This window comes from Rhipicephalus microplus, chromosome 1 (assembly GCF_043290135.1).
Source record: "Rhipicephalus microplus isolate Deutch F79 chromosome 1, USDA_Rmic, whole genome shotgun sequence".
NCBI lineage: Eukaryota > Metazoa > Arthropoda > Arachnida > Ixodida > Ixodidae > Rhipicephalus > Rhipicephalus microplus.
The window spans coordinates 228,555,244-228,568,756 of record NC_134700.1 but is presented as its reverse complement, the minus strand read 5'-3'; the positions used below and the strand labels follow the sequence as shown (position 1 = coordinate 228,568,756).

General features: G+C 47.6%; 1 long non-coding RNA gene across 1 annotated transcript in view; it reads right to left on the bottom strand.

Moving 5' to 3' along the window:
• The window catches only part of LOC142810692 (uncharacterized), a 272,930-nt gene that overhangs the window by 10,831 nt on the left and 248,586 nt on the right, over positions 1–13,513 (bottom strand). The window lies entirely within an intron of this gene.

The following is a 13,513-nucleotide window of genomic DNA, read 5'->3' as shown; positions in this document are numbered from 1 at the left end:
CCAGCAGAACAAAAAAAATACATCACAGCATGTTCATGGACTGAAAGATTATGAGCGGGGCAAAGCATCCATCAGACCGTCTGCGCTTTCATCCGTCTGTGCGTCCATCCGTGTGTCCATCCGTGCGTCGTCCGTCTGTCCATCCGTCCGTCCATCCATGCGTCCTTCCGTGCGCTCATCCGTGCGTCCAACCGTGCGTCCATCTGTGCGTCCGTCTGTGCGTCCGTCTGTGCGTCCGTCTGTCCGTGCATTGCAGTGCCTCCTGCCACCCCTATTAGGTCGATATATGACCAAATTTCTCAGCCCCCCCTCCCTCAGGTGACTAAGGGTAGCTGCACTCCTCCTTCCTCCCAAAACACGCGGACCCGTAGGAGCCCGCGCTGCATCCACTTTGCGAGCCCTCCACTCCACCACCATAGCCTGTTCGATGTTCATGGTGGGTAGCAGTACCGAAGCGCACTGAGTGATGTCTGGCGAAAGGGAGAGGAAGCGCTAGAGCGAGTGTTATATATAGGCGTGGTCCCATCAAGCTAGAGCACGCGCCGAGAGTCGAGCGAGTATTGCCTAAGCGGCGGCGCGCCACCTCGTCCGCGCTCTTGAAACGAAGAGCACAGCTGCGCCTCTAGCGGGAGCAATGAGCACTAGCGTACACACCGGCGCAACGATTAGAGACAACCCCGCCACCAAAAGGAGCGAGGTCCTAGTAGAGTTGAAAAACGCAACCACGGTAGGACACCAAGGGGCTGGTTTTGTTGCCAGAGTTGGAGTTGGCATAAATAAACTAGGTTGGCATAAAAAACGTTGACCTGACCTATACTAACTGAAGATACATATTTCGCGCTAGTGTCTCAGGGACTCAGACTCACCAAGAGTTTCCTCAACTGAAGTGACTCGGACTCAGGCTCACTGAATTTTTCCTCAGTCGAGCACACACGGACTCAAACTTACCAAATCATTGCTCACGGGACTCACTTAGACTAAGACTCACGGCTCGATGTGAGTCTGAGTGAATCGTCTCGTGACTGAGTTTGCCGACCTGTGGTGAGAGAGAGATAAAGGTAAAGGATAGACAGGGAGGTTAATCAGAGCAAGTCTCCGGTTGGCTGCCCTGTACTTGCGAAAGGGAAGTGGGATGGAAATCACGAAAGAAGGCAACAGAGACTGTAAGGGCAACGTAATAATCACAATAGCACTGGCCGAAAGGAACACACCAACATAGTCACCAAAATGTTACAACGCGGGATGCAGTGCGGTAGCCCTACGGAACAACAGCATCGCCCTTATAGCGAGTCGCCATGAAGTCCGTTTAGGCCACTTCTCGATGAGTTTTGGGTGCTGTCCAGTCATTTGCTGGGCAGAGCAAATAAATTATAGGGCAGCTAGGCCCAGTTAGGTAATAAATAAAACAAAAATGTATGTCAAGTTAATGATACACGACCATTGTAGCATCAAGACGATGAAGGGGTGAGGGGTTAGAGGAGACTAGATATGGACCAAGTGCCTCTTGTTCGCCAAGAAGCATCTGCCACCAGGAGGCGCAACTGGTATAGGTGGGCACGAATGACGCTTATTTTTCGTTTCGAAACCAGATGGCCTGTTCGAAGATGCAAATGTTGATCACAACAAGCACCACACAAAACAGCCTAATATTTACTGCGTAATGCATTTCTCCAAATATGGGTCATTCATGTCGTGATCAAAATAAAACATTTTGGGCTTATTGCCAAACAAGCATATATCTTTTTAATAAAGAAGCCTCTAATTTACCCTATCTTTCTTGTTTATGCACGTGGGATGCAGCTGCGCATGATCACCTTATTCTTTCTTATTGCGTTATCTGAATAGGTGCATTCGCCTGGACCCGTTCAACGGGTGGTTATTCAGTTTAGCGTGTCTTGTAAGTGCAGAAGTTTATCTCATGTAAAATATTTCGGTGAGATATGCATGCACTTTCACAAATACACTCCAAGTGCGGCAACGTTTGTGTACCGATAAAATAACGCTTACAAATGAAGCTATAAATTATACTAAATACAGCAAACTACTATAAAATAGTAGTGGACCTTCACTAAACACGCACGAGTTTACTTTTAAAATAGAGGTGACTTGAATCGCCTCTAGTATTGATTTACAAAATCAAGCGTTTTCAGCAAAAAAAAAAAAGAAGGCTACGTTCTAAATTACATGGTAGAGTGATTACACAAAACTGCTTTCAGGACATTTTATGCGTCCACCACTCTGCGCATTTTCTTTTATACGCTATTCTTTCTTGGACACGTTTCAGAATGTTACGGAAGTGATTCTCTCACAGAACGCTTGTGCCCGTGTCTCAGTGTTTTCAATTTGTTTTCCTGGAAATCCTGGGAGCTGCCGCTCCCTCCTTTGCGGTGATGCTTCAGGACACACCTGAGAATGTTCCAGGCGTGCAACCGTCGCGCCGGACTTCGTCATCCAGGAAGCGTAGCAACGCGTCCAGCGACACCGACAGTGAGGCAACCGATTTGTATTCGGATGGCTTTGAGTCATCGGATGATGACTTCACGGTCGTCATGAATCGATCTACAAAACGAAGACTGCTGCGAACGGCATCGTCGGCAAGTGTTTCCACCGTTAAGACTGCACCACAGCGGTGGCCGCACACCATGCTGTTTATGCCTGAAGACCCTGCATCTAACTTGCGACTCCTCAACAGGCAAGTTCTTTCTGTGCTTCTCGAGGAAACCGCGCCGAATGAGATCAAAGACGTGAGGATCAATGCACGAAAGAATGTCCTTGCTGTAGACGTTATGCACCGTAGCGCACTGCAAAGCCTTCGGCACATAACAGAAATCGGCAACGTGAAAGTTCGGCCAATGGTCGCTACAGGTTGTAATGGCACTGTTGGCGTCATTTATGATGTGGATCTTTCCATCTCAGCTAATGACCTGCCAATACTAATAAAGCCAGCGACTGAAGGCACCCGCATTACGCACATTACCAGACTCGGCAACTCACGCTGCTCGAGGCTTGTGTTCGAGGGAGACAGCCTTCCCTCGTATGTCAAAGTTGGCCATGTTCGCCACTCAGTGCGTCCTTACATACCGAAGCCACTGCAATGCCACAAGTGCTTCAAGATGGGACACGTAAAAGGTGTCTGTGAGAACAAACTTGTGTGTCCGCGGTGCGCTGAGTCTCACTCAAAAGACGCCTGCAGTGCCACCATACTACGATGTCCAAACTGCCACGGCGCTCATGAGGCCTCATCCAAAGATTGCCCGCGGGTGCGAAACGAGCACGCGGTACTCAGGCGTATGGTGCGTGACAATTCAACACACAAGGAAGCTGCCGCTACACTACGCCGACGACGGCGTCGTGGGCGAAGACCATCACGGAAAAACGCCTCTACCGATAGAGAGATGTCATCCTCTATCAGAGAGGCTGACTCACGAACACCGAGCTCACTGAAGACGGATACTGCCAAACAGAAGAAAGGGACAGCAGTCGCGCCTTCCGAACAGTGGCCCTCTCTTCCACGACGTCAACCTACTTCGGAGCTGCATCAAATCCCGCCGCCCTCGACGACCCCTCAAACCAGTGATGCGATGAATGAAGATCAAGTGATAAGCTTGCTGCAATCGCTGATGAGTACCATGCGTGTCCTACTGAGTAATATGAAGACTTCTGCTGCGCAGACCGCACTGCATGTGCTGGACACCCTGAGTCCGGTGCTTGCAGCTCTCAGGTAGAACCATGGCCAGCGAGGCACCGTCGTTTCGAGCGGAAGTCAAGAATGCATCTGTCTTTCAGTGGAACGCCAGAGGACTGAAGTCGCGCATGTCTGACTTTAGACAATTTGTATTTGTGAACCGCTTCCCCATTATTGTGATTTGTGAACCCAACCTATGTGCTTCAATCAAGCTGTCAGGATATGAGTGCTTTATGTCCTCCACTCACAGAGACTGCAGCAAAGTTATTATATTCATGCGCCATGACCTCACTTACGTTCACCACAGAGTCTCGCCTGATGAAGGGAATCAGTATGTGTGCCTTACTGTGAAGAAGGATAAGGTTGCTTTCACGATTATCGGAGCTTACTTATCTCCATCAAGCCGCCTTGACTGCGAGCGCTTACGCGGTATTCTGACATCGACTCCAAGGCCATGGGTGATCACTGGCGACTTCAATGCCCACCATTTCCTATGGGGAAGCCCCAGGGACAACTCTAGAGGAAGAAAATTGGTGTCCTTAGCCTCGGAGTACGAACTCTGCGTTTGTAACGATGGAAGCCCTACATATTTACGCGGATCAGCCTATAGCAGCTGCCTGGACCTTACATTGGTTTCTCGCTCACTTATCAGGAAAGTGCACTGGTTTTCGGATCTGGAAACGCGGGGCAGCGACCATATACCAACTTACCTGTGTATAGAAGGTTTCACCAGCTCCAAGTCCTCAAGAGGCCTCAAGTACACCGATTGGCCGAAATTCAAAATGTTAATGGAAGACTGCTGTACCGATGGCTCATCATATAACCTAGAGGACTCGATAAAGGATGTCCTGCAGAATACCACGCATACACATTTGACTAGTCACAAGCGCACCGATTTCGACATCGAGCTTGAGAAACTTCGCGCAATACGCCGTCGTGCAGAACGAAGGTACCGACGGACAAAGTGCATGGATGATTTGAGGCTGGCTAGACGCATTCAAAAGAAAATGCAGCGGCACATGGATAAACTGGCTAGGCGACGTTGGACATCCTTTTGCGAGTCGTTGGATCCACGAAAGCCCCTATCACTGATATGGCGAACTGTCCGGGGTCTTAGCACAACCTTGGGTCAGCGACACCCGTTTACATCTCTGGCACTTCACCTTCGATGCAGAGAGATTGACGTCGCAGAATCTTTCTGTAGAAGAATTGCCGGTGATTCCAATTTCACAGTATCAAGAACGGGAACTTTTGACAACCCACCGCCCTCACGTGATCCCCGTATGGAATGCCAGTTTTCTATGGATGAGCTAGAGGCGGCACTGGCTCTGTGCAGACGTTCTTCAGCACCCGGTCCTGACGGCATTACCTATTGTGCCCTTTGTAATCTTGGAGACGAAGCTCGGAAGGCACTCTTACGCCTATACAACGACTCCTGGCAGACTGGTACTGTTCCCCAGGCATGGAAGTCAAGTCGCCTCATTCCACTTCTAAAGGCTGGTAAATCTCCTTTGGATATTGCATCATACCGTCCTATCGCACTTGCCAGTTGTGTGGGAAAAACGATGGAACGAATGATTCTCACACGAATGGAGTGGTATTTAGAGCACTACGAAATCTATCCAGTATCCATGACCGGATTCAGGCGCGGCCATTCGTCAATCGACAACGTTGTTGATCTGGTGACATATGTTCAACACCAGAAAGCCTGTAAGAGACTGTGCGCCGCCCTGTTTCTAGACGTTAAGGGGGCTTACGACAATGTCACCCATGAAGCCATCCTAAGTGCTTTGGAAACAGTAGGTCTTGGTGGCAAGATATATATGTGGGTGTACAGCTACTTACAGCTGAGATCATTTTACGTGATGACAGCGAATGGCCCAACACCTGATTATTACAGCAGCCGAGGAGTTCCTCAGGGAGGAGTGCTAGGCCCTACCCTTTTCAACCTAACTCTCATTGGTCTAGTCGAGCAGCTACCTAGCACTGTAGAACTTTCTGTCTATGCTGATGACATCTGCATTTGGACATCAGGTGTGACAAGGCCTCAGCTTCGCGCCCGCCTTCAGAAGGCTGCTACAACGGCGTCATGCTATCTTCGTAAACAAGGCCTCGAGGTGTCCTGCGGAAAGTGTGCAGTGGTAGCGTTCACGCGGAAACCAATGTCTGCTTACAGTATATCGATTAATGAAGAATACATATCGTTCAGCAGAAGCCACAGGTTCTTGGGAGTCATAATAGATAGAAACCTGTCGTGGACTCCACACGTGAACTATGTGAAGAAGCGGCTGATCACAACATGCCACATGCTCAAATTCTTTGCAGGAAAAAATTGGGGAGTGCCCATATCATCCATGCTACAACTGTACAGGGTGCTGTTTATCGGATTCTTACGGTACAGCTTACCTGCAATGTCTAACACCGGCAAGACCAACCTGCGCGCAATTCAGAGCATTCAAGCCCAAGCACTTAAGATATGCCTTGGAATACCCCGCAGTGCTTCAACGGCTGAAACCATTGCCATCGCTCAAGATCACTCGATAAATACGCATATTATTACCGAGACAATGCGCATGCACCTCAGGCATTATGCCAGGACCCCTTCTCACCACCTGGCGAGTCTAGCTGCTGAAAGGCCCCGCACGACATACGGCAATATTGTCTCCAAGCATCGTTCATCGTTTGCTGAGACATACGCACCTGCATCAAAGCCACTGCTTCCTCCTTGGAGCTTGAGCCGGCCGCGAGTTCACTTAATGATTCCAGGAATGAGGAGAAAATCGGACTTACCGACACATGCCCTGAAACAACTGAGTCTATCCCTACTGGAAGAAAACTACAGTAACCACGTGCACATTTACACGGATGGCTCTACTACGCCGTCTAGTTCAGGTGGAGCAGTGGTTATACCATCACAAGGGATAACTCGGTGTTTTAAGACTTCACATGTGACGAGTTCGACGACGGCAGAACTCGAGGCTCTGCGCAATGCACTGGAACACATCAATTCAGAAGAAAGACCAGGTAAATGGGCTGTGTTTTCTGACTCAAAACCAGCGTTACAGTGCCTGATATCAGTTCTCCGACGCGGATGCCACGACCAGTTGACCTACCAAACCGTGAAACTACACCACCTGTTAATACAAAAAGGCCATGACATCGTCTTTCAGTGGTTACCTGGGCATAGTGGTATAGGCGGCAATGATTCTGCAGATCATGCTGCTCGCACGTCACATAAAGAAGGGAACAGTGTTCCGATACCGCTTTCAAGAGCGGATGCGGCGAGGCAGATTCGTCAACTGGCCCGCAGTCTCACACTGACCGAGTGGAACACACCAAGCATACGACGTACATGACGGCACGAGCTCGACCCATCCCTACAACTCCGGCCTCCACCCGGCCTACATCGACGTGAAGCTTCGCTTCTCTATCGCCTTTGGCTGGGAGTTGCTTTCACGAAAGCTTATACTACGTTAATCAGAATTACTGACAGTGCGGCGTGCGATGTTTGCGGCACCGACGAAAATATCGAACACCTGCTGTGTCATTGTCCTCGATTTGCCTCAGAGAGACAAGTACTTGCCAACGCAATGCGGCGACTGGATGATCGGCCTCTTTCTGTGCAGGTGCTATTACAGCAACGTACACATGCCTCGACAGCCCACAAGGCAGTGAAAGCCCTGCTGCGTTTCCTGAGAAAGACAGGCTTGTGTGAACGCCTCTGACATGCGGTAGATTTCTACACGCTGCAGTGAAATTACTGTCAGTCTCTCCCCCACCCCCTTTTTTCCCTCTCTTCCCTCTTTCTCGTCTTTCTTGTCCCCTTCCTTTATCCCCCAGTGTAGGGTAGCCAACCGGATGTCTTTCTGGTTAACCTCCCTGCCTTCTCCCTTTTTGTTGCTTCCTTCCTCCTCCTTTCAGAATGTTACGTTTATCACATGCTTCTATCAGCCAGGTGCCGCACGACAGCGTAAGCATGTCTTTCAATTCTTCGTCGTATCTGCTGCGTGAGCTTTGTTTTTTGTTCTTGCATTTTTTCGTGGATTCGACACACAGCCTACGTACACGTGCGCTGAGAAATACGAACATCTGCGATGAATGAGACATGGCATACGCAAGCCGGAACAGACGCGCTGGAGCGTTGTAATAATTCAAGTACATACATATATGCTTACAGAGCGTGACGAAATATTAAGCGTGTACAGGAAGGATTTCGAGGGCAAGTGTCAAGCTTCCGTTGCTAAGCAATATTTGACTCGGCCCACCATGCGCGTATATAACAATTGGTCTAGAATGCGTCGCATAAAGAAGATTGAAAGAACAAAAGGGGCACATACCATCTTTTAGGTGACACTTGGCTTGGTAGGGGGCTGCTGTGTGGAGCCCCCTTGAAAATAATAGGGAATCAGAATCAGTCTGTTTAAGCGTACTCGCGTGCGCAGCACACCATAACCACGGCCGCTGGAAGAAAAAAGAAACACACCATCCAGCGGCCGTGCCATAACCATTGGCACTTTGTGTTTTGTCATTGACGTTGTGCGTGAAATGTCTGCAATTCTGTAAAGTCACCAACTCACTCAAAGCACTAACGCATACGTGCATTATGTATAACGTTACACGTGCAACTATATTCGGGATTTCTCTATTGCCGGAACTCAGATGCGATTCCCTTATTTTTGTACAAGTAATATCATTTCTAGTGATTGAACAGGTAGCTGCGGCATGTAGTTTGAAAAACTGAAACTTCTGCCCACATTATCACACGTAATTACATCTTAAATGTATTTTTTTATCCTGGTAAGAGTTTGATTGATATGTGGGGTTTAACGTCCCAAAATTACCATATGATTATGAGAGACGCCGTAGTGGAGGGCTCCGGAAATTCGACCACCTGGGGTTCTCTAGCGTGCACCCAATCTGGGCGGGCATACGGGCCTGCAACATTTCCACCCCCATCGGAAATGCCACCACCGCAGCCGGGATTCGATCCCGCGACTTGCGGTCTGGTAAGAGTTTATAGAAAGACAGACAAATAGAGAGTAGCGTAAAGAACCAGACGCAAGGCAAGAGAAGCCGACTGCTTCTTTCGCCGAGCATATAATATAGCTATGTATATTAAGGGAGAGAGAAATGGCAGAGAGAGATATGATTTATGTGAGCGTGAGGAGGAAGAAAACGAGGCGAAGAATATGTTGTCATTCCACGTCGTCGTGCTTGTTGGCGTGAAGGCAAAAGCATCTTTAGCATAGACGATTTTAGCAAAGGGATAGGAAAGAAGTGAGGGTGAAGAGGATGAAAGAGGGTAAATTGCCATGCGTAGTAAATATAGAAGTTGAAGTGGAAATTGCATTGAGAACGCGGGGTGATGCGAAGGAGATTGATTGATTGATTGATATGTGGGGTTTAACGTTCCAAAACCACTATATGATTATGAGAGACGCCGTAGTGGAGGGCTCCGGAAATTTAGACCACCTGGGGTTCTTTAACGTGCACCCAAATCTGAGCACACGGGCCTACAACATTTCCGCCTCCATCGGAAATGCAGCCGCCGCAGCCGGGATTCGAACCCGCGCCCTGCGGGTCAGCAGCCGAGTACCTTAGCCACTAGACCACCGCGGCGGGGCGATGCGAAAGAGAGGGAGAGAGAAAGTACAAGGGAGAGGGTGCCACTATATTAGAAATGAAGCTTTCGTTTGCCGCCATGTACAGGCCTGGAAGGACACAAGGATTTTTCCCCATTCCTGCGATGTAGAAAAGTTGACTTTTTTGTGAAACCTGCTGCAGTAATAAATGCTTTGGCGGTCCGATTCATAGGAATCAATCGCGTGAAAACTAATTTACAATAAAATAATGTTAATTAAGGGGGATTGAAAATTTGGAAGTGAGTGAAATATATCTGGTCTGAAGGTTTCTGTACGTGTGAGGAAAGAAGGTTTGTTCTCAGTGATGCGTGCGTTCATATAATATGAAAGGACACTTATGAAAATAATAACTTATAACTACGCCGACTCGCCTAGTACTGTACATGCCACTCCTGAAGAATTTTACAAACAGCCTACGTATTACGCTATGGGCCACTTAAGGTACGTTTTTTTGCCGTTTATGATACAGCTAAATATGTAATAATATACTGTCGCTACTACTATAATGATGCTGCGACTCAGCCGGACTAACCGAGCGTTGCGAGCCAACTGACTGGCAGTGATGGTGTGCCACAAAAATAAATCTGTCGTTGTTGTTGTTACGAATATCCACAGGTGTGTTTGTTAGAGACTATTTCTATTTCAATATTCTCGTCCTAGTTATATCTGCAAAAGTATGCGGCTCCAGAGAACGTATGTTGTGCCGCACAGTTTTAAAGACCCTGCACGCGCGCATTGTTGCTTTTTTATATTCCCCACGGCAAATTCATTCCAAGAGGGAGTATCAGGATATTCGAGCCTGGAACAAAACAGTGTTACAGACATCTTTGAAAAACAACTGAAACATACCGCCTTCTTAAGACTAGATTCAGCAGTAGTTGTTACCGTCCTGAACAAGGGAAGTAAACAGTGGTCGATATAAAAGGTGGAAACGCTTTTAGACTTGAAGCTGGCTTGGTGCGTTGCTGAAAGTGGAAGAACCGGTACGTATGTTACTCACCGTCGAGTTCTCTTAGTCGGTGGTGCCTGTTTGTTCAAACTACACATTAACGTTAGGTAAACAGTGCAAGCCAAACAGCTTAACGAATAACTCTATAGGTTATGAAGTATGCTGCTGCACAGCCAATGAATTATGATTCATGATTTATTATCGTATCAATTTTTACGCCGTACCGCACCACGGTCGCTATTGCGGAAGAGGAAGCATAATGACGAGTGCCGCAAAAAAGTATTATTGTTGTGGTAGTGGACAGTAAATATAAAACGTGGTACACGCTTGCGTAAATGTTCTGTAAGGACGTCTCGGCTCTGGATTGGTGTGTTCAGATGCCTAACTTGCGCAAAATACGGGTGCATGAAAATTCATATCATCATCATTATCATCATTATAATCATCAGCCTGACTATGTCCACTGCAGGACAAAGGCCTCTCTTATGTTCCGCCAGTTAACCCGGTCCTGTGCTTGCTGCTGCCAATTTATACCCGCAAACTTCTTAATCTCATCTGCCCACCTAACCTTCTGTCTCCCCCTAACCCGCTTCCCTTCTCTGGGAATCCAGTTAGTTACCCTTATTGACCAGCGGTTATCCTGTCTACGCGCTACATGCCCTGCCCATGTCCATTTCCTCTTCTTTATTTCAACTATGATATCCTTAACCCCCGTTTGTCCCCTAATCCACTCTGCTCTCTTCTTGTCTCTTAAGGTTACACGTACCATTTTTCTTTCCATTGCTCGCTGCGTCGTCCTCAATTTAAGCTGAACCCTCTTTGTAAGTCTCCAGGTTTCTGCTCCATAGCTAAGTACCGGCAAGATACAGCTGTTATATACCTTCCTCTTGAGGGATAGTGGCAATCTACCAGTCATAATATGAGAGTGCTTGCCGAATGTGCTCCACCCCATTCTTATTCTTCTAGTTACTTCAATCTCGTGGTTGGGCTCTGCGGTTATTACCTGCCCTAAGTAGACATAGTCTTTTACAACTTCAAGTGCACTATTACCTATCTAGAAGCGCAGCTCCTTTCCGAGGTTGTTGTACATTACTTTCGTTTTCTGCAGATTAATTTTAAGACCCACCTTTCTGCTCTCCCTGTCTGACACCGTAATCATGAGTTGCAATTCGTCCCCCGAGTTACTCAGCAATGCAATGCCATCGGCGAAGCGCAGGTTACTAAGGTATTCTCCATTAACTCTTATCCCTAACTGTTCCCATTCTAGGCTTCTGAAAACCTCCTGTAAGCACGCGGTAAATAGCATTGGGGAGATTGTGTCCCCCTGCCTTACACCCTTCTTGATTGGTATTCTGTTGCGTTCTTTATTAAGCACTATGGTAGCAGTTGATCCCCTGTAGATTTCTTCCATAATGTTTATATATACTTCATCTACGCCCTGATTCCGCAGTGTCTGCATGACTGTTGATATTTCTACTAAATCAAACGCCTTCTCGTAATCTATGAAGGCTATGTATAGTGGTTGGTTATACTCTGAGCATTTCTCTATCACCTGAGTGTATGAATGTGGTCAATTGTTGAGTAGCCTGTTCGAAATCCTGCTTGTTCCTTTGGTTGATTGAATTCTAATGTTTTCTTTACTCTGCTAGCAATTATCTTTGTAAATAGCTTGTATACTATAGAGAGCAAGCAGATCGGCCTGTAATTCTTCAAGTCCTTGTCATCTCCTTTCCTGTGTATTAAGATGATGTTAGCGTTCTTCCAAGACTCTGGTACTCTTCTGTCACACAAGTCCCGTTTATTAGGGAGGCGATCGCCGGGCTAATTCCAAGGGCCGATGTATCGGCCCCCCGAACCGCTCCACGAAAGCGTGGACAATTTAGAAGTGGTCCTTTTTGGCGCGCCAGCGGACGCCGGCTTTGGCCCAAAGAACATGTCAGAGCTGAGAGTTGATAAACAACCAAAATTATATTCTCAACAATGGCAGATCGAAAACAATACACAAGAATGCACACTCCATAATAGTTGCATACAATATGTCACCAATCAAACAACGTACTACACAGTACAATCAGCCACACTCGAAACCACGGACACAGACAACAATTCGCACTACAATGCAGTCGCATGCATTGCACAACCAAGACACTTAAAGACTAAAGAGATAGAAAACCTATGCAGTCCAAAGTTCTTGGAACAAAAATCTGGATGATAGATACTCTTCCGAGAATCACTCACTCAAAGTCCAGCGTTGTTGTCGTTCCGCTGCCCTCGAAGTTCCTCTTCCAGATAACCTTGCCGAAGTTTCTCTTCCAGGAAACCTCACGTCTTCAATAGGCCACTCTCCAAGCTTCAAACTTCTTCGCCGGAAACACGTCGGCTTCACACACGCAGCTGTTGCCACGCGTCTTCGCTCGACAGCGGTAAACACACACCCTTGCCTGTAGCTCGAGTCGTCACCCCTCAGGTGGAAAACATCTTCTTCTGCTGCTTTGTCTCTACGGACAAAACCTTTGCCGACTACACGGCGGAATCCCTACGCACTCTGGCGCTAACTTCCGTCTTCTCCTGCTCTCTCGTCTCGGCCGTTCGATTAAATACCTTCCGCGCGAGATTCCGGAAGGTTCTCGTCATTTCATATAAAACTTCTAGGCGCGTAAAACTTCAGACAACTAACATAAGAGACAAGGACGAGCGCAGCTTTCAACTGATTTTATTACTACTACGACACACATATATATATTAGAAAGAAGATAAGCAACACACAAAATCAAAAGGCGAAAAGAGAGATTGCAAAAACATCACGTGCTCACCCTGGGCCCTCACGTGCCGAATTTAAAAACGTCAATTCTTTCCCACATAATGCTATCGATGGTTTGCTGATACAGCTACCTCGAGCAATTGCTGCAGCTTCAATTACAAGTCTTGTGCCTTCATTAGGGTGGGACGCGAGAACCCTTGTCTGTTCGAACAAAGGCTGGCATCCACATTCGGAACAATGAGCGGCCAAAAAACCGTCCCGTCCTGCATTTCTTACTTTCTGTCTCTTATGTTACTGCCTTGTCTCTTATGTTAGTTGTCTGAAGTTTTACGCGCCTAGAAGTTTTATATGGATTACCAACTAGCCCAATCCCACACTTTACTCTCGTCATTTCGTCGGCGCGATACGCAGCGAAGGCTCGGTAGAGGGCGAGACGGTTCGAATGCCCTCCGCGTCGGATGGCTCAACCCGGCGTG